The 20014-nt window shown below is 35.0% G+C and overlaps 1 pseudogene; it reads left to right on the forward strand.

Moving 5' to 3' along the window:
• The first annotated feature begins 8644 nt into the window (after positions 1 to 8644).
• Positions 8645 to 11375, forward strand: LOC113264888 (regucalcin-like; annotated as a pseudogene).
• Positions 11376 to 20014: the final 8639 nt, after the last annotated feature.

Genomic DNA, 20014 nt, shown 5'->3' on the forward strand with positions numbered 1-20014 from the left:
TGTAAATTGTTACAACCACTATGAAAACAGTATGGAGGTCCCTTGAAAAATTAAAAATAGAACTACTGTATGATTCAGCGATTTCACTTCTAGGTATTTACCCAAAGAATACAAAAAGACTAATTTGAAAAGATTGCAGTATTATTTACAATAATCAAGATATGAAAGCAATGTAAGTGTCCACTGATAGATAAATGGATAAAGTAGTGTATATACATACGTGTGTGTGTGTGTGTATACACTCATATATGTGCATTCACACAGTGAAATATTACCCAGAAATAAAAAAGAATGAAATCTTGCCATTTGCAACAACATGGATGGATCTAGAGGGTATAATGCTAAGGGAAATAAGTCAGAGAGAGAAAGACAAATACCATATGATTTCACTCATATGTGGAATTTAAGAAACAAAACAAATGAACAAAAAAAAAAAAAAAAAAAGAGAGAGAGAGAGACAAACCAAGGAAAAAAACTCTTAATTACAGAGAACAAACTGATGGTTACCAGAGGCGAGGTGGGTGGGGGGATGGGTGAAATAGGTGAAGGGGATTAAGAGTATACTTAACACGTTGAGCACTGAGCAATGAATAGAATTGTTGAATCACTATATTGCACACCTGAAACTAGTACAACAATGTCAACTATACTGGAATTAAAATAAAAATAAAAAATAAAATAATAGATGTCTTTCTTCCATACAGAATATGCTTGTTCTTTATCTTTAATTTCATGATAGCATATTTTGATTGTTTACATTTGATATAAATTGATGTACTTAGGTTTATAATTAACATCTTTTTGTTTATTTTCTCACTAGTATTCTATGTTCTCTCCTCTCCTTTTTCTACTAAAGTATCATAATTTTCTCATTTTCTCAACTATTAATTTATTATAAAATATTTTCCTACTTGTTTAATGGTAATCCTAAAAATGTACAATATGCCCTCTTGACTTACTAACTTCTCATATAATTAAGTACTGTTATCACTTCCCAGACAATTTTATAACTTTTTTTTTTTTTTTTAGAGAGAGAGAGAGAGCAATCGCGTATGGAGGGACAGAGGGACAAAGAGAGAGAATCCTAAGCATGTTCAGCATGGACCCAAAGCAGGGCTCGATCCTGCAACCCTGAGATCACGACCTGAGCCAAAATCAAGAGTTGGATGCTTAGGGATCCCAATTTTATAACACTTGAACACATACTTCTTTTTATTTCCTTCTGCCTTTGGTGTTACTATTTTCATGCATTTCATTTCTACATTTATTTTGAACTCCATAGCGCATTATGATTATTGCTTCCAATAGCCAATATACATTTAGATTTACCATTAATTACCCTTAGTTACCATTAAATTTACCATAGTTATCATTACTTTCTCTTCCTTTCTACACTCTGGCATAATTTTTCTTATGTCTGAAAAATTCACCTTAATATCATTTTAGTATGGGATTGTTGGTGATGAATTTTACCTCTTCATTTTGTTGACTAGAAAAGTTTCTATTTGTCTTCACCTGTGAATAATATTTTCACTTGGAACAGAATTCTAGGTAGGTAGTTATTTTACATCAGCTTTTCAACCATGCAGATTTTCCCCTTTTGATAATTGGTAAGCTAACCACTACGCTGTGGCTCATTCAAAGATAATGCATCTCCCATTCCCCACTGTTGTTTTTAAGATATTCTTTTGGTCTTTTATTTTTAGTAGTTTTACTACAATGTGCATGGGTTTGATTTTCTTTGTATTTACCCTAAGTGGAATTTGCTGTGCTGCTTGAATATGTGGCTCGTGGCTTGATGTCTTTTATCAATGTTAAAAAAAAATCATAGCCATTATCTTTTCGAACATCAGTTCACTCTCACCTTTCCCTTCTGGTAAGTCTTTTGCTAAGTTATATATTTTTACAATTTCTTGTATGTCTCTTGCAATTGTCTGAATCTTTCTTTTTCTTTCTTTTCTTTCTTGCTTTTTTTCTTCTTTCTTTCTTGCTTTCTTTCTCTCCTTTCTTTCATTTTTTTTTAAAGATTTTATTTATTTATTTGACAGAGATAGAGACAGCCAGTGAGAGAGGGAACACAGGCAGGGGGAGTGGGAGAGGAAGAAGCAGGCTCATAGCAGAGGAGCCTGATGTGGGGCTAGATCCCATTATGCCGGGATCACGCCCTGAGCAGAAGGCAGACGCCCAACCGCTGTGCCACCCAGGCGCCCCCCTTTCTTTCATTTTTTGTTTTGTTTTGTTTTCTTTTCTTTCTCTGTAGTTTCAGTCTGGGTAATTTCTACTAACATCTCTCAGTTCACCAGCCAGCTCTTCAGTTCTTCCAGTATGCTCCTAAACTCATCCATAATTTCTTAATTTAAGAGTATTTCTCATATATATATTCCAGGAATCTGGTGAAGTTCTCCATCTTGTCACTAATTTTCCTTGACGTATTAATCACATTTATTTTAAAGTTCATGGCTGAAAACTTCAGTATCTGGGCCACCTTAAAACTGTTTCTTTTTTCCTAGTCCTTTTCTTAGATTGTCTGCTAGCATTTCACTGTGGGGGGGGGCACTGTGTTATAAAACATGATAGAGGCTTTGTATATCTTCCTCCAGAGAACAGTCAACCAATCGCGTCTCAGGCTTCTTTCTGCCTTAGGGGAAGATAAACTTAGTCCACAATGAACTACGTTAATTGGAGCCTGATTGTCATGCATCAAATGCTTCATCTATTTCAGGCTTACCCCTTTCCAACCTTGCCAGGTCCTAAACTCCAATTTATTTTCAGAAAATCTAATACTCAGCATTGTGAGACCATCAAAAGCCCCATTGAACACCTTACCTACTTTCCACTAGGATTTTTAGCACCTGTCTCAGTGTACAATAAGAACTGGAAAATAATGTGTGGAGAAAGTCAGGCAATGTCATGTTCAGTCTTCCCTGTACAGCTCTTCTCTTGAGGATCTCGGTTACGCAAGTTTGGTCTGCTGGGGCAGCAAGGCCAAATTCCATTCTTGTCTCCCTGTTTTATGAAATTGCTGAATGCTGCACAGTTTCTCTGCATCACATTGGTTGTCCTCTACCAAACCTCTTAGCCACTCACTCTGGGTCATGCCAGGCTTAAAAAGGGCCCCAAGGAGAAAAGTGAGGCAGGTTGTTTGGGTTCATCTCAATAAATTTTCTCTGTTTCAAGAGTTATGCCACCTCCTGTCTCAGATGCCTCAGGAGCACTTGCTGCCTTTGCATGTATGTGTATTTTGTTGTTGTTGTTTTATTTTGTTTTGTATTTTTCCAACTTTTCTTATAATGGAAACCTTGGAATATTCTAGCTCTTGGTTTGGATGGTAGGTTCACAAATTATCTTTAAATACGTAAATAATTAAGGAGTCTTAAGAGAGGGTCATGCATGTTGTGTTGTTAATTTATCATTATGATTAGTCCAATCTGTGCAACTAAACTTCAAGACAAAAAGTAAAACGAATTAGATGACAAGTGCCGTCTATACTTTAACCCAACCTCCTAACTACAACAAGCAAGGCTTTGAGGTTTAATTACTGCCATCCTAACAATCACATAGGGCACATAGTATTTGTATATGTTGTAAAATTGCGGAGTTTTAAAATTAAGAGTAGTCATAATTAGAAGAGCTAGCATACATCTTATATGTCCTCCAAAAGCATACAATAAACCACACCGTCTTTACTATTTTACCAATAGTAAAGACAGGCCTGTGATTAGAGTCTTACAGCTTCATATGAAATCAATGTCCACTTCCTCTAGAAAGGATTTAATTTGTGTGCCAATCTCGTGATTTTAAGAATCAGTCAGGACATTCTAGTGAATGAAGAATGAGCCTCTCCCTCTTCCTTTTCCCCCATAAACAAACACTACATAAAAGCTTTGAAAAATGACATTAGAATAAAGAAACTTGGATGATTGTCCCATGCTTTGCATAGTTAAGGATTTGTTTACTATAAAACATTCACAGCTTTCCATATGTGTACCCAACAGACATTTCAGTATTTTTTAACTTTAGAAAATGTAAAATGACCAACACTGCTATATATTCAGGAGTACTTTCAAGTAAAATTGTACTTTAATAATAACGATATCATTTAGATATATGAAATGTTAGAACATTTATGTAAAAGACATAAGCTTATTGGATCTAAAAATATTCTTGATACTCAGTACCCCGAAGTATAAAAACAAAATCCCTTCTACATTTTGTAACTAGAGTAAATGAAAGTGAGTGTGTAGAAGAATGATAAAAGTCAGTGCAGAAGCACTGTTACATCCTTATTATAAATAGTAAGTTAATGAATATTGTAACTTTTTATCAGCCGATAAAAAGCAAGTCATATCACCAATGAGCTAAAACAACAGTGTACCCACACACATATGTACACGTAATCAGTAAAAATATATAAGGTCATAAGACAAAGTATAGAATTCTATATTGCATTAAGAGAAAAATGATATTATTCTTATATTCAAACTACTTATGTAACATTGTATTTTGACTTATATAAGAAAATTTATATTTTCTTTCTATAAGAAAACTTCTTAATATATTTTGAAACATATTTTTTATCAGAAATATTGTAAATGCTGTCAAAATGTTAGAAAAGAATAGGGCTTAAAAAACAAAAGATCATTTCATATCAATGGGTATTTAATTTTTCCACAAATTGTTGACAATTTTGCATTTATATTTGGTTTGGAAATGAATATTTCTAGCTCCAGGTAGAATAGTGTGCTGAAATAAGGAGATAATCTGTCTTTTTTTAAAAAAATAAACGATCTCTTTCAGGTTTGATGCCAAAGCGCTTTGTTAAGGTGTTTTTGTTTTTGCTTTTGTTTTTGTTTTTAAGAAGGGTAAAACCACTCAGATTTCTAAAGCTTTTGTTGTACTTTTTAAGGAATTTTTTTTTGTACCACTTTCTTTGTTTAAATCTTGTTGCGAGTTGATCCACTAGAATGCTATCTAACCATCAAGTGCATGATATTAACAATTTTAATCCCTTGATTAGCTATAAATAATAGTAAAAATGAGGACCATATGCCAATTATTGAGTGAACTGGTATATATTAACCTCCCCTTCCCTTGTATTCCCATTGGATTCTTTTAAATCTATATTCTAATAACTAATAATTTCAGCTTCCTGCTACTTCCATTGGATTAAAAGCTCCACAAAAGTAGTAACAGTACTTCTGAGCGTTACGCAAAGTAGTTGCTCATTAAACATTTATAGGATTTAATTAATCGATATTTTTGTTATAATCTGGGTTGGCTAAATAAAGAAATAGTTGATATAATCATAATGACACAAAGGCATTCCAAATCCCAAAGTGAATTAATTCCAAATGATCTCCATCCACACAGATTCATAAAGTACTCTGAAATTCCTAGAGGAAAGCCTTCCTCAACTTTTGCATACTTGTCCCTTACAAGTTCTGCTATATAGGGCCCTGGGTTTCTGATTATGGGTTTGGGAAGAGAGCTGCTAAATTATTGCTAAATATCATTGAACTCGTACATAAAAGCTGTGAACTAAATATGATTTTACCCATATTACTATTTTTTTCAAGTATCAAATAATGAAAAACATATTTATTGAGCCATTAGCATGTTCTATGTACTATTACACGGTTTCATAATTAACTTATTTAATTTCATTTAGAGAGATGGTTACTTTGATTAATAAAACACATGTTCTTATTGTGGTTTCACAGAACTTTTGGATCATTATTTTTTCTATCTATTACTTTTTCTATCTTTTTTTTCTTTTTAAAGATTTTATTTATTTATTTGACAGAGAGATAGAGACAGCCAGCGAGAGAGGGAACACAAGCAGGGGGAGTGGGAGAGGAAGAAGCAGGCTCATAGCAGAGGAACCTGATGTGGGGCTCGATCCCAGAACGCCGGGATCACGCCCTGAGCCGAAGGCAGATGCTTAACGACTGCGCCACCCAGGCGCCCCTACTTTTTCTATCTTAATATAAATGATTTTAAATAATATGCGTGACAATAAAAAGGGAATCTCATATTCAAATATTGAAAAGTACTAGAATTGTCCAAATTGCTATACAATTTGAGGTACATATACTATTTCTTTCAAATAAATTCATTTTTTTAACTTTTTAAAAATTTAAATTCAATTCATTAACATACAATGTATTATTGGTCTCAGAGGTCGAGTTCAGTGATTCATCAGTCTTATGTAATACCCAGTCTAATATAAGACCCAGTGCTCATTACATCACATGCCCTCCTTAATGTCCAAGAAATTCATTCCCTAAAACCTAAATCGCTATCTTGCAGTCTTTTATCCTTAAAAAAGAGCTGAGTAGATGCCATAAACTAAGTTAAATAATTACCAAGAAGAAAAACTTTAGTTGGTGAGCACCTTCTGGAATAAACCGGGTTGTTTTTTCTTTTCTATAACCCAACACAACAAGAAATACAAACTAATATACATCTTTAGGTAATAGTTACCCTAAATTAGAAGCTTTAAGTTTCGACTCCATTTGGTATGTCCTGATATCTTCAGGTAACTATGTATCAATTAAAACTTATCCATCTTCCATGCAGAAACGGCTTCAAAGATTTTTTTATTCTTAGGTAAGAAGTGCATGAATCACTAATTACAAAGCATTTCTCAGCTTTCCCACTTACTTTCATCTTGTGAGGAGATTAATAGCCATCCTTGAGACCACAGCTGCTTTCTATTTATCAAAGGGAAGCCGGTGGCTGGCAGCTCTCCTCCAGAGGACTAAGGGAAGATAGTCCATGGACTTAACTGCATGGTTCATAACCTAGATGTAGACACAAAACGGGGAGCTTCAGACTCTGTGGAGTCCCCGAAGATTGTGATTGCTTTTTCCCATTTGCTTACTATACCCATCATAGCTTTAATTGTGTGCTGCTCATTCTGTTGTCTGTGTTAAGTTCTGCCTCACATTGCTTTCCTGAGAAACCACATCTAAGTAGTCTAGGAGCTGGTTTTATTGTGTTTAGCAGTGTCTTTCATCTCCCTAATATTTTAAAAAAGAAATTGATTCCTCGTTCTCAAGATTATACAATCTTAAAAACAGTGAACATTAGAGAAATAATTTAAACTATATTCTACGGTCAACTTCTTGTTTGAAATTTAACTGTAATACCTGTGCTATAATCATTTCGAAAGTATTTGTTAAAAAGAAATTCATGAGAAGATTCTGGGAAGCACCAGGGATCTGTCACCCCACCTAGACAAAAACTGCATGGCAGAATCTGTCTGATGTAAGGAACTCTAGAGTCCATTGAAGGCTTGCAACGTCCAGGGGAAGACTTAGTAAATTGTGGTTAATTTTGGGCAATTTGGGCTCAACACAATAACAGTTACCCATCATCCCCCCCTCCCCCACCAGCCAGGTGTCTGCAAACAGACAACCTATAAGAATAGGAATGAATGAATGAATAAATGAATGAACGGTTAAACAAAAAGCCACAGGCTCAAAATGACATCACTTAGGTTAAGACCCCAAAGTCAGTAAACCAAGACTTAATACCGAACTTGACTGCAGTTTCGACCTCCCAGAAATATAAGCTCTGACCTGTCAACCTGGGAGATTCCTGGTCAGCACTAGGAAATTACTGATAATTACCTATAAACCCCTTAGGAGGGCACCTGCGCCTAAAACAACACATTCTTTGCTAATAACTTCCTTTTCTTCACTTCCTCTCTACCTTTAAAAACCTTTCCTATTCTGTAGCCCTTTGGAGCTCCCCTCTGTTTGTTAGGTGGGCTGCTGCCTGATTCATGCATCAATTAATAAAGTCAATTACATCTTTAAAATTTACTTGGTTGAATTTTTTTTAACAGTATGTACTTGGGCAATTATAAAATGTAATCCCCATGATAACCACAAGAAAAGGGTTTTCGTAAGGAAGAATTTACATAAGGACAAAGATTTTTTAAGCGGATAGATCCAAACTTGTTGCAAGTTTTTAAGTGGATAGATCCAAGCAGATAGACCCCAATCCCCTTGGCTATTTTTTTCAGTGCCCTCCTCATTGGTGAATCTTGAATGGGAATATCTTATATTCTTCCACTACAACCAGGTAAGTATTTTCTCAATTTTTTTTTTTCCTGGAAGGAATTCCCAGCACAAAGTTTCCCTATCAGCAAAGAAGGGCAGTTATAGAACACAACATGCAAGCTTTTTGGGTGCAAAATTAATGCACACTTCCTCTCTGCTTCTATAATAGAAATAGAATTTCTCTAGTGCTGAATGTTACATCCTCACATTATTGGGAAATTAATCCTGAATTTTCCAGAAGGGACTAAAAATACAGTTAACAGGAAAAAACCCTTTGTAACTCAAAGATTCAAAGAATTAACCTAGTGGAAAGTTTTGAGCAGGCTTAAAATTTCAATAGATTTCTTACATGCTAAAATCTAATAATCAGAGAGTAGAACAGAAGGGAATTGAAAGACATTATTACAACTATGTAATACAACTAGAGGTTTCAACCATCATTTACTGGCAGGTACATAAAAATGGAAAATAGAAGTTAAAGCTAAGAATTACTAGAATCCATAAACAAGAATTCCAAAAGCTACCGAGGAGCCAGCTCTCCAAGGGTCACTAGAACCAAGATCTCCCCCATGACAATGTCTTCCATTAAGATTGAGGGTGTTTTGCTGAAGAACTCTGGTGCTGTGAGTGTCCAGTACTGGAGGAGGCATCCAACTCTCTGCTCTTCCTAGATATTCCTGCAAAAGAGGTTTGCCAGTGGGATTCGTTCAGCAAGCGAGTACAGCAAGTAACTGTCGATGCCCCTGCTAGTTCTGTGGCCCTTCACCAGTCTTGAGGAGATGTAGGCCGCCACCATTGGAACAAAGTTCTGCACTGTGAACTGGGAAGATGAGTCTGCAGTTGTCCTGGCCACAGTAGATAAAGACAAGAAAAACAACTGAGTCAATGACAGGAAGTTAGATCCCAATGGGAGATACTTTGCTGGCACACACCTGAGGAAAGAGCCCTGGCAGTTCTGGATCCCCACCAGGGGTCCCTGTACTCCCTCTCTCCTGACCCTCATGTGTACTTTGACCAGGTGGACATCACCAGTGGGTTGGATTGGTCCCTGGGCCACAAAATCTTTTGTTACATTGACAGCCTGTCTTACTCTCTGGATGTCTTTGATTATGGCCTGCAGATGGGAAAGATTTGTACATGCCTTTTTATTATTCCTCTTAATACTGCTGGTATTTTTTTTTCCATATGTATATAGCTAGTAAGCTGCCTCTTCCTCAACTCCTATGAAAAGGTCCTTACTTGTCAAATAGATAACTGTTTGATGTTAAAAAAAAAAAAAAAAAAAAAGCTATTTAGCTATAGAACTCAATCTGGGTGTTAATTATAATTTGGAAAAAAATTTTAATTTTAAAGATCTATTTTAGGCATAATTCTATATTATCCACCTAACAATATGGAATGTTATCTCCTAAAAACTAAAGAGAAAATATAAGAGGATACTACAAAGAAGTTTTTTTTAACCGCTATTCTTAACAGTAGACGTGTTGCAGTTCTATAGTCCTACAATCATATTAGAATAACTCAAGATTGAAATTACATATATAGTCTGCTCCTACAGTAAAAGTTAATAACATTATGGTATAGTCTCATCTATGGAGGGCTTGAATCAGAAAGTCAAGAAAAACACACCTTTTGTGTCATTTATATAACTCTTGGAAATATGCAAAAACACTATTCATGGAAAGGAAGAGCAAGTAAGGTATTAATTTTCATAGATTCAGATTGTATCTCTTTTATCATATATCTTTGATGGTGACTATTTGAAATTCAATTCTACTTGGTTTATCTGCTGTAACAATATATATACAATGTCATTGTAAATTGTGCTTGGAATTGTATAGTAGGATGTGAATTTCCTGGTCTTGGGATATAGCTATATGGACAGATTTTAATAATCAATATATAAAATCTATTCCTATGAAATAATTTGAGTTCATTTTGAAAAAGATTTTAAATGAAAATAATTCATATGTTATAATAAAAAAGAAATATTGGCCATGTGCTGTCTGATATAGGAAAACTCTGTCCCAAACTAATTCTAGACCCTGTCTGCTAGTGTAGAACTAGCTTTGTAACCACTAACCTCAGACCCTGTTCCCACATTGACTGGGTAGCACTACATTGAGGTAAGCATCTATTACTGCTGTAGTTTAAGGCAAAATTGGGAAAAATTGTTACAATATCACCTTGTGAATGAGATAGCATTATACTTTAGAGATTAGTCAACATAGCTCTCCAAAACTTAAGTGACTTATTTGAAGATAATCAATTGTAAGCTTTGAAACAAAATCACTTTATTTCAAGCTTTATTATAGTTGTCTTTTGCAATCGCAGTTGTCTGTAGTACAACATGAAATTTTAACTCATTTTTGTTCTTCTGTAAAATGTTAGTGAGACTTGTTAATACATTTGTAAAAATGCATTAAAATCTCATATATTCAAATCTTTCTATCTTAAGATAGAAAGTTTTGCTTAAATAATATCTATATTTTAGAATATTTTCGAATTTTCTTTTTTTTTCTTTTCATTGTCAGGGCATAATTTTATCACTGAATCTGCTATTGTAGTGTATTCTCCATTAGAATACAGTGTGCAGGGTGCTCAAAAGATTTTCCCCAGAGCACTATATACACTGAGCAATTTTTTTCTAGAATTCTAATTTAGAAATGCAAAGGGTAGTGGACGAGTAATTCAAAAAGAAGTCTCTAAAAATATATTTTTCAAACTCATCCTATTGAGAGAAAATGTCATGAGTTACTAGCATGCCATGTTTGGACCTAATTGGAATTAAGAAAACAATTTCTAAGAGGAACACATAAGCTTCTTCACTTCTTTGATTTTGTTTCTCTGAAGGGAGTGTTTTTTGTACGTAGACATGAAGTCAACTGATCCTTGTCATTTGATTCAGTTTGAGGCCCTCCGTCATGAGCAATGTCCACTGAACTGCAGATTTTCATCAGAGAACAAGGCCACCCGTGAAGACAAAGCATGAGGAATAGTTTGGCACTGTTATCCTGAGGAGCTGACCTTGGCCTTGGCGGGACCCGAATTAGTATAAAATCCATAGCTCATCTTTCATTAAATATCATTCCTCCTGGGTCACAGCTTTGCCCAGATGTTTGGCAGTTTAGTGAAATTCAAAACAATCTCTTTAGCAAATATGAAGTCACCCATATAAAACTTTTACAAACAGAGAATTACAGGGGGGAAAAGGGCTTAATCTAAGGTTATTTTTCTTTCTTTTTTTCCTTTCTTTTAGTACTCAGCTCCTTAAATAACTCCACTGTAACATTACCAATTACATGACTCGTGGCACATGATTTTAACTTTCTTGGTTGTTATACAGCAAAAACAGAAGATCTTGCAAATAGATTCCATTATATTTGAAGTGGCCTTTACTTAATATTTTTTTTAATAACAAATTCTAAGAAGTACTTACATGGCTTCTATAAAATTGTTCTGGTTGATCTATCCTCAATGGTATCCTCTATTTAACTTCTAAATGCATCCTAGAAAATAAAATTGGGACAATTTTATTTTGCCTCTGTGTGTGTGTGTGTGTGTGTGTGTGTGTGTGTGTGTGTGCGCACATTCCTTTCTAAAATCATCTTCATGAGTAGTCCAATCTTAAAATGTAATTAGAATTCTGGAGTGTATCTGCACAATGTTTTACTGCAACTTGTATGGTGAATCCATTTCTTCAACCCTTTGGGATAATGCATGCATTTTTTCCTTTGTTTCAAACAAAAAAATATATAAATATAAGTACTGTTTCAAATACCAGTACTACAAGTGAAAGAAATTCAGTCTTTACGGACATAATTTTAGAGTCTATTATTTATAAAGTGCCAACATTTTTTCTCATGTATCTTCACTTATTCTTCCCGATTCTTACCTCCCCCCCTCCCATTCTAATAAGGCAGAGCTAGTTAAAATCTTGGCTGATCGAAAGAAATGTGCTTCAATCCATAACCAGGAAATAAACTTTTTTCACTAAATTCAACGGAGATGATATCCCAATACAATATGAATAATTATTTGTTATTCCAATTTTTCCTCTCAAACTATTTTTCCATTACAAGTTCTATACATCTGAGATAATATCTTAATGATGAAAAACCCATAGAGAGCTTAGTAAAGTTTCTAATAGAGAATAATACTTTTGCCCACAGCTGTAACTCTGACTTAGGGATTAACTTTAGATTTGGATTTAGTAAATTTTTCTGTGTATAGACCAGTGTTCCAGGGTAGAAACATATATATGTGTAATATATATATATATATATATATATATATATATATGACATACACATACATAATATATATTTAGCATGCATATATATATGATACATCATGCTAAACACTACTGAAAATTCAAGAAGAGTCCAACATGGTTCCTAACTCAAGGAGGGGGAAGAAATACTTTACAGATTGTGATCACAACCTTACTGAGCATGTAATCAATTTATAGGTTCAGTCTAGCATTTTAAAAATGTAAAATAAGGGCACCTGGGTGGCTCAGTCTGTTAAACACCCCAGTCTTGATTTTGGTTCAGGTCATGATCTCAGGGTCATGAGATCAAGCTCCTGGTGGGGCTCCTCACTGGGCATGGAGCCTGCTTGGGATTTTCTCTCTCCTTCTCTCTCTGCCCCCCCACCCCCATGCACACTCTTTCTCTCTCTCTCTCTCAAAAAAAAAAAAAAAATTATACACACACACACACACCCCTATATAAAATAGAGTAAGATAGGATATATTAGGATACCAGGTTACATGACAAAAGAGATGGAGGAAAATAAAAGATTAGGATAGGACAGTGTAATGGTGAAAGGTTAGAATGGAATACAACAGAATAGAATCCAAACATTATTAGAGCAGCTTGAATGATAATGGTAAGGATAAGCATATGCACACTAGAAAACCCTATAAAATGTATTTTTTACAGAAAGTACCAGTCAAAAGAATTTGGAAGCTACCCTTGTGGGTAAAAAATAAGTAAATACAAATAATCATAATATAAATAAGAAAGTTAACAGAAATTCAGAGATGGAAAGACATTTCTTCACTTAGAAAAATATGAAGATTATTCAAATAACTGTAGCATTTTTGTGACATAGAAAAGACTTTCTTCAGAGAATAAAGGGGAGAAGGCAGGGGGCTGGCTGGGATGAGATGGGAGGTGATGGCTCTGTGAATACTTCTTTAAAAAGAGGGTTTTTTTCGTCTATAAAAATCAATAATGGTATATATATATATATACATATATATATATAAAATATAGTTAGATATATGTAATTGTATCTATAATTAAATATATGTAATTTATATATATTATATATATTATAATATAATAAAATACATGTTATCTCTGTATAAAATAAAGATCTGTGATTTGATAAAATTAGTATTTCTTTCAATTTTAGGTCCACTTTAAAATAAGAAGGCTATTGTTAAAAATAACTCTGATGTTTCCATTCCTAGTGTGTCAAAGATATCATCCTAGGTACTTTCTGTCACCCGACCTGTGCACAATATCACGAGGTAGATGTGCTCATTGTTCCCATTTCAGAGGATGAAAATGAACTCCGAGAGGGTAGGGAATTTACCTCTTGGTCATGCATGCAGTTATGAGTGACTGAGCACAGATGTGACACCCGGCTGTACGACACCTGAGCTGCTGGTGTACAAGAAGCATCACTTTCTCCTAACTCTCAGAAAGTATAATGATACATGACTAGAGGAAACTTCTTGCCAAATATATGCAGATGCTTCACTATGATGAAATGTCTTTCAGGTATAAAGAAACTTTCAAATATATGAGTGTTGCCTACACCATCTAAAGCATCTCACAATAACAAAATAATCTGCCCCTTTTCTTTCTTTTTCTTTTTTTCTTTCTACTAGGTTTTCCAAGTTGGTTCAAACCAATGTGAACTTTCTGGATCTGGTCCAGCGATCCACAATGCACAATATAAAGAATAAAAGCTTACCCTCACTTTTCTCCAGATGGATTTCTGGATATGAGTTTCATCTCTTTTGGCATCAAATGCTAAAACCTCCAGTAATCACAATGCAGATGTGCAACAAGACAATTTTAGCTACAGCCTCATGCATAAAGTACGGCTCGATTTGTATGAAGAAAGTTTGAAAGAAACACATTGGGATGCCTGTCTATTTACATTTTAATGGGATATGGGTCTGGGGCTATATTTTCTATTATATGGAACTAGTTCCCTTGCAAAGAATTGTGAATACTACTGACATTTTGCCTTAGTGGCTTTCAATCATTTAAATATAACATTTGCACTTACATAATCTTCCAACATATTTAATTTTGTTCTGAAGTTCACAGAATTAGCCCCTAGAGTATAAGTGCAACATGTAAATAAGTGTTTTACAAAACGCCAGAAAGAAACGATCAATGCCAATAGAATAAGAGAGTATTTTAAGAATTTTTGTAACTATTTACAGAGCAGTTGGTAAAGAGCAGCCTGATGGCAACCCAGTCTTTTCTCTCACGTTATGATCCTTGAATCTGGGGGCAATTTAAAATGATGATGTCTTTAATATTTTTTTAATATGCTCCACTCCAGTTAGAGCCTTCATTTTTTCTTCAAAGCGATATAAACCTATAAAATCTCCTTTCATCCAATCGTGCTTCACTTTACTAGCTAACATTTAAGAATTTAAACAACAATTTATGTAATATGCATCTGCACAACCTCCCCATGGCAGTTGAAGCCTTACTATGTGCTCTCTCTTCATTACATCTTCCTCACACTTCACAGAGAAATTCACAGTCTTGAATTAGATGCTTATCAATACCTGAATATCTTTGTAATTTTCTTATCTATATCGTTTTGAATGTCTTAATATTATTTTTAACCAGCGTAATATTTTATACATACATATATATAAACATATATATATATATATATAAACTGTAACTTACCTTTCGTTTTTAAGCAATTAATTTTTAGAATCTGTCCATATTGAAACATGCAGCTTTAATTTACTTATTCTAATCAATATATGGTACATCATTGCAAGAATATCCCTGATAGGGTCACCTGGGTGGCTGTTAGTTAAGCATCTGCCTTCAGCTCAGGTCATGATTCCAGGGTCCTGGGATCGAGCCCCGCATCAGGCTCCCTGCTCATTGGGAAGCTTGCTTCTCCCTCTCCCTCTGCCTGCTACTTCCCCTGATGGTGCTGTCTCTCTCTCTCTCTCTCTCTCAAATAAATAAAATCTTTAAAAATTTTTTTAAATTAAAATTTAAAAAAATATTCCTGATATTATTGAGTAGTTCTCTTTTTGATGGGAAATGCCTTTTCTCCCTAGTTTTTTAGTATTGCTAATGCACATTCATATTAGCAAATAAATGGAGTGGAATTGCTGATTTGAAGAATATATTAACGTACAAATTAGATATTGTTATATTTGGTGCTAAGTGGGGTGCTGTTGTAACAATACCAAAAAATGTGGATGTAACTTTGAAATTGGTTAATAGGTAGGGCCTAGAAGAACTTAGACCATAAGTTTAAAAAAAAAAAAAAAGCCTAGATTGCCTTGACTAGTTAGTAGAAATATGGAGGTCGAAGACTATTGGTGAGGACTCAGAACGAAATAATGATCATTTAGTTAAAACTTACATCATGTATGGATGTTGCAGGCACTCTCAGTGATGGCTCAGATGGAGCCATCAAGCTTCCTCTCTCTCTTTTTCTCAGTTATCTGGGTGTGGTTGATAAAGTCGCAATATTCCTTATTAGAGGGAATGGACACACACACACACACACACACACACACACACACACACACACACACACACAGATTCCAGATACCTCTTCTGTAAAATTAAGAAAATATGGTATATTGTTCTCTCAAATTAAAATTTCAGGTTTTCTTGTGAGACATTTCATTAGCAACTAGAAGACACTGGAGAAGGTAACAAAAAAAAAAAAGTATTATCAAAGTTAATAACAATATAGAGTTGTAAGTTTCTATATAAAATATTTATTAAATCATGCAGTATTTATTGATGAAATGAAATGTTGGGGCCTCCTATTACTTACATTTTGGTGGAGAGAGATAGAAAATAATAAGTAAAATTTATAGTGTCATTGATAAGTACTTCATAGAAAAATAAATTAAAAAATAGAAAAAGACACTGCAGTGGTTAAGGGACTTGTTTTTAACTGCATTGTTAAATGGAATGGTTATGACAGCTTTCGTTGAAATATTAGCTTGGGTTTCTTCCATGAACAGGAAAGGTATATGAGTTCATGGATGATTAATATTTACTCTTCTGAAATGCATTTTCCAAAATGCATTGCAGCAAGAAATTTTTCGATATGTGAGAAAGACAAGGGTCCAAAATATGTAGCTCTTTGGGGGAAGAGTATCCAAGTGGGAAGGAACAGCACGTGCAAAGACCTTGAGGCAGGAACATGCCTCCTACATTTGAAAATCACCAAAAACCATTGTAACTTGAAGAGAAGGTGCAAAGTAGAGAGTAGTAGGAAGTGAGGTCTGAGAATTAAGGCAATGGGCCAAATCCTGAAGAAAGTTTGAGGGATTGACACAACTTGGGCTTTTACTCTCAGTAAGTTAAAAAAAGTATTAGACAATCTTGAGCAGAAGAGGGACACCGTATGACTTACATGTTAACAAAAGCCTGTACAAGGGCAGGGGAGGAGCATGGAAACCAGTACAAAGGACATTGTTTCATCTATGTGAGAGAGTGGCTTGGGTCATGGTGGTAATGGTGGAGTAGGTGACCAACCAGATTCCATGTGCATTTTCAGTAAGATTTCCTAATGATCATCTTATGGGGTAGGAGACAGAAGGAAACCAAGAATACCCTCAAGGTCTTTGACCAGAGCCAAAGGATAGATTTGAGGTCTACTGAGCTAAGAATGATTGCATGAAATGTAGGTTTAGGGAGAAAATCAAGATTTCAGTTCTGAACAGCTTGCGTCCTTGACACCTAAGGGAGGATACCAAATATGCAGCTGGAGCCTGGAATTTAGAAAAGTGATCTAGAGAGTTTTTAGTCCTTAAAAGAGCATTTTTCTTAAAGTGCAGTCCATATTCTTCCAGGTCTGTACCAGGCTAATAAGTCATAAACACACAGCTTATGTAATCAAACTTTCTGGGAAATGTTGAGTTAATATAAATGGGTTTTCTTACTTTAGTATTTCTCAGAATCATTAATACAATAATGTAATTTCGATACATAAAAATTAAGACATAGTATTTAGAATTATCCAACTTTGTTCTATCTGGACCCTTTCTTTTCACAGAAAATTTTGGGGGCTTTTGTTTTGAAAGGAATATGTTGCAGAAGAATTAGGGCAACAACTCTGAAAGTATTATTCTTATTTTACAAGTGAGAAAATCAAGGGATCAAAGAATTTGCATATTTGTTCAAGGTCACATACTTGGGGTTCAAACTCAAATCAATTCCTTTCATTGTTTAATGGAACTCATGAAAAAGAAGGAAGGGTGGCCATATAGGTGCATGTGATTTTCACTCTACAGATTGGGTGAAGCAGAGGAGGCCAAGCAAAATGCCCCAGGACTTGGTACGCGATCCCTAATGGAAAGAGCAGAAGGCCATAGTGTTATTAAGAGCGAGCCAGAGCATACTGTTTGATTCTACTTAGCTCTGGCTTAAAATATTTTAACTAATAGTGGCTCTATAACTCAGAATAGTGTGGAGAGGTTGGAGAATACTTTTAAATTAGCATGGAAAACTTTCCTCTAATATATTTCTATTAGAGGAAATATATATATTATGTATATAAACTATGTGGATTATTGGAAGTTTTTCCTAGTCCAAGTTACTCTGTGTCTCTTTAGCCACAGTCAGTCTGAGATGTGAATCAATAAGATAAATTTTATCCAATTAGATAAGGATCAGATGGTGGCAGAGTGGTGGGAAGTAATAAATATCCTTGCACCAAAAGAATAAAATAATGAACCATTTGAAAGCAAGCTTTGAGGAAATTACTGTTCAGTAGTTTGAAATTGTATTTAATTATCATTATCTGAAGTTTGGGTTGCCTAAAGACTTGAATCTCAAATACGACCTGAGGTTTCACAGAGGTGGAAGGACATCAAAATGGGCTGCAAGCTGAGCCCCCCCCCCCCCCCCCAGTGGCTCCTAACTGTTGCTAACAACCAATTCCATGGACTATAATTTTGTATCTTGAACTTCTGCTATTTGCTAGCAATGTACTTAGTGATGAAGGATTACTAAAATTGCTATTCATAAACTAAAGTTTAGCACCTTACTCACATGTACTGATGGCTTTGATTCCATATTCTATAAAGAAGATTAGCTGCCATGCAATATTTGGTAAGGTGGTAAAACTCTATCTGTGCAAGTGACAGAAATAACAGGATATCTAGCTTGCTCTTTATGTTATAGGAAGCAGTATCTTCAAAAATCATATAATACTTTTGAGAGAGTGTAGGAAAAGCAAGAGGGATTTAACTCCTAAAAAGCCACTGGTCTGAGGTAAGGGTTGAAAGTTTACATAAGCTTAGAGACAAACGCCTCCTTCTGGGAACGAGATAACAGTGTTAGGCTGTAATGGTTGTCTGGGCAAAGTTAGAAGTAACAATTTAAAAGCCTACTTGCACAATTATTTCTATTTTCCAGGAGCCCTAAAAGAAATGTCAACCATGGAGAAAGGCATGCTGGGATTGTATTGTGTCTGCTAAAAAGTAGGCATCACAAGATAATGACCAGGGGACTGAAGGACGCTTACCCACTCCCAGCCCCCTCACCCTTTACAAAAGTGCCTTTATAAGCCCTGCACATTAACCCTCAGGGAGCAACATCTCTCTTTCCTAGCTGCTCCCTTGTATACAAGCTATCTCTAATAAACTCCGCTCTTTCCTTTCTCTTGAGTTCAGTGTTCATTTCTATGACCTTGAGACTTAAGAACCTGATCTTGGGGGGCCAGTAACACTACGCTTATCCCCAAGACTATTCAGACTCTCCAGGATAGTTGGGGTTGCTGTTATATTCCCCAGCTATCTCTTTACTAACTCTACAAATTCACCTTACCTTCTAAATGGTTCCAGGCTCGACTTCCTCTATTACAGTGACAAAGTAAGGAATCTACTCTAAAAACATACTCTCCAAATGACCTTCTTGACCTATATGAGATGAATATTGACTGCTGGAGGTAAAGAGAGGCAGTCTTAACATTTCAATTAACAATGGGAGTTTTGATGTCAGCAACACATGAGTTTAAATTTTGGCTTTATAATTTGTGATCTGAGACTTTTTAGGAACAGGACAGTTACTTAACTTCTTTATGTACCAAATTTCTGCTTTGTAAATGCCAATAAGAACAATTGCCTCATACAGTTTTGGAGTTAAAGGAGAGAAATCATGTAAAACACTTAGCACATTATACAGGAAGCAACTGGTAGATGTCAGCAAAGGAAGAAATCTTGTTTTATGTGGTAAATCTTGAGATTCTTGTGCAGCTGTATTTGTTGGTTCTATCTAAAGAGAATTTAAGGCACTTAAATGTATTCAACAAACCCACAAAAAGTTCTATGAAAATGGCCCATTTAACATATTTCATCTCTACCCCAGATAGTTCCCATTCCTGAGCCAAAGATCACACAGCTCAGATACTTTTGCTTCTAGATTTTGACAAGGTCAACATCCTACAGCTCTACCAATAGGCTGCACAGCCTGAAGAGAGATGCTACCCCTTACAGCATCTGTGTCTATTGCAAAGTCATAAGCCTACCATGGCAAATTTCAATAGAACTGGTATTTTCCATCTTGAAAGAGAAACAGTGAAGAGGTAGAAAACAATGGGAAAAAAGTATATTTACAAGTATAATAAAAGAAATAGAAGTTAATTTGATGTGTTAAAGAATCAGAGTCAAAGTTAATTTTAATAATGCTGCA

The sequence above is a fragment of the Ursus arctos genome, unplaced genomic scaffold (genome assembly GCF_023065955.2).
Source record: "Ursus arctos isolate Adak ecotype North America unplaced genomic scaffold, UrsArc2.0 scaffold_23, whole genome shotgun sequence".
Taxonomy (NCBI): Eukaryota; Metazoa; Chordata; class Mammalia; order Carnivora; family Ursidae; genus Ursus; species Ursus arctos.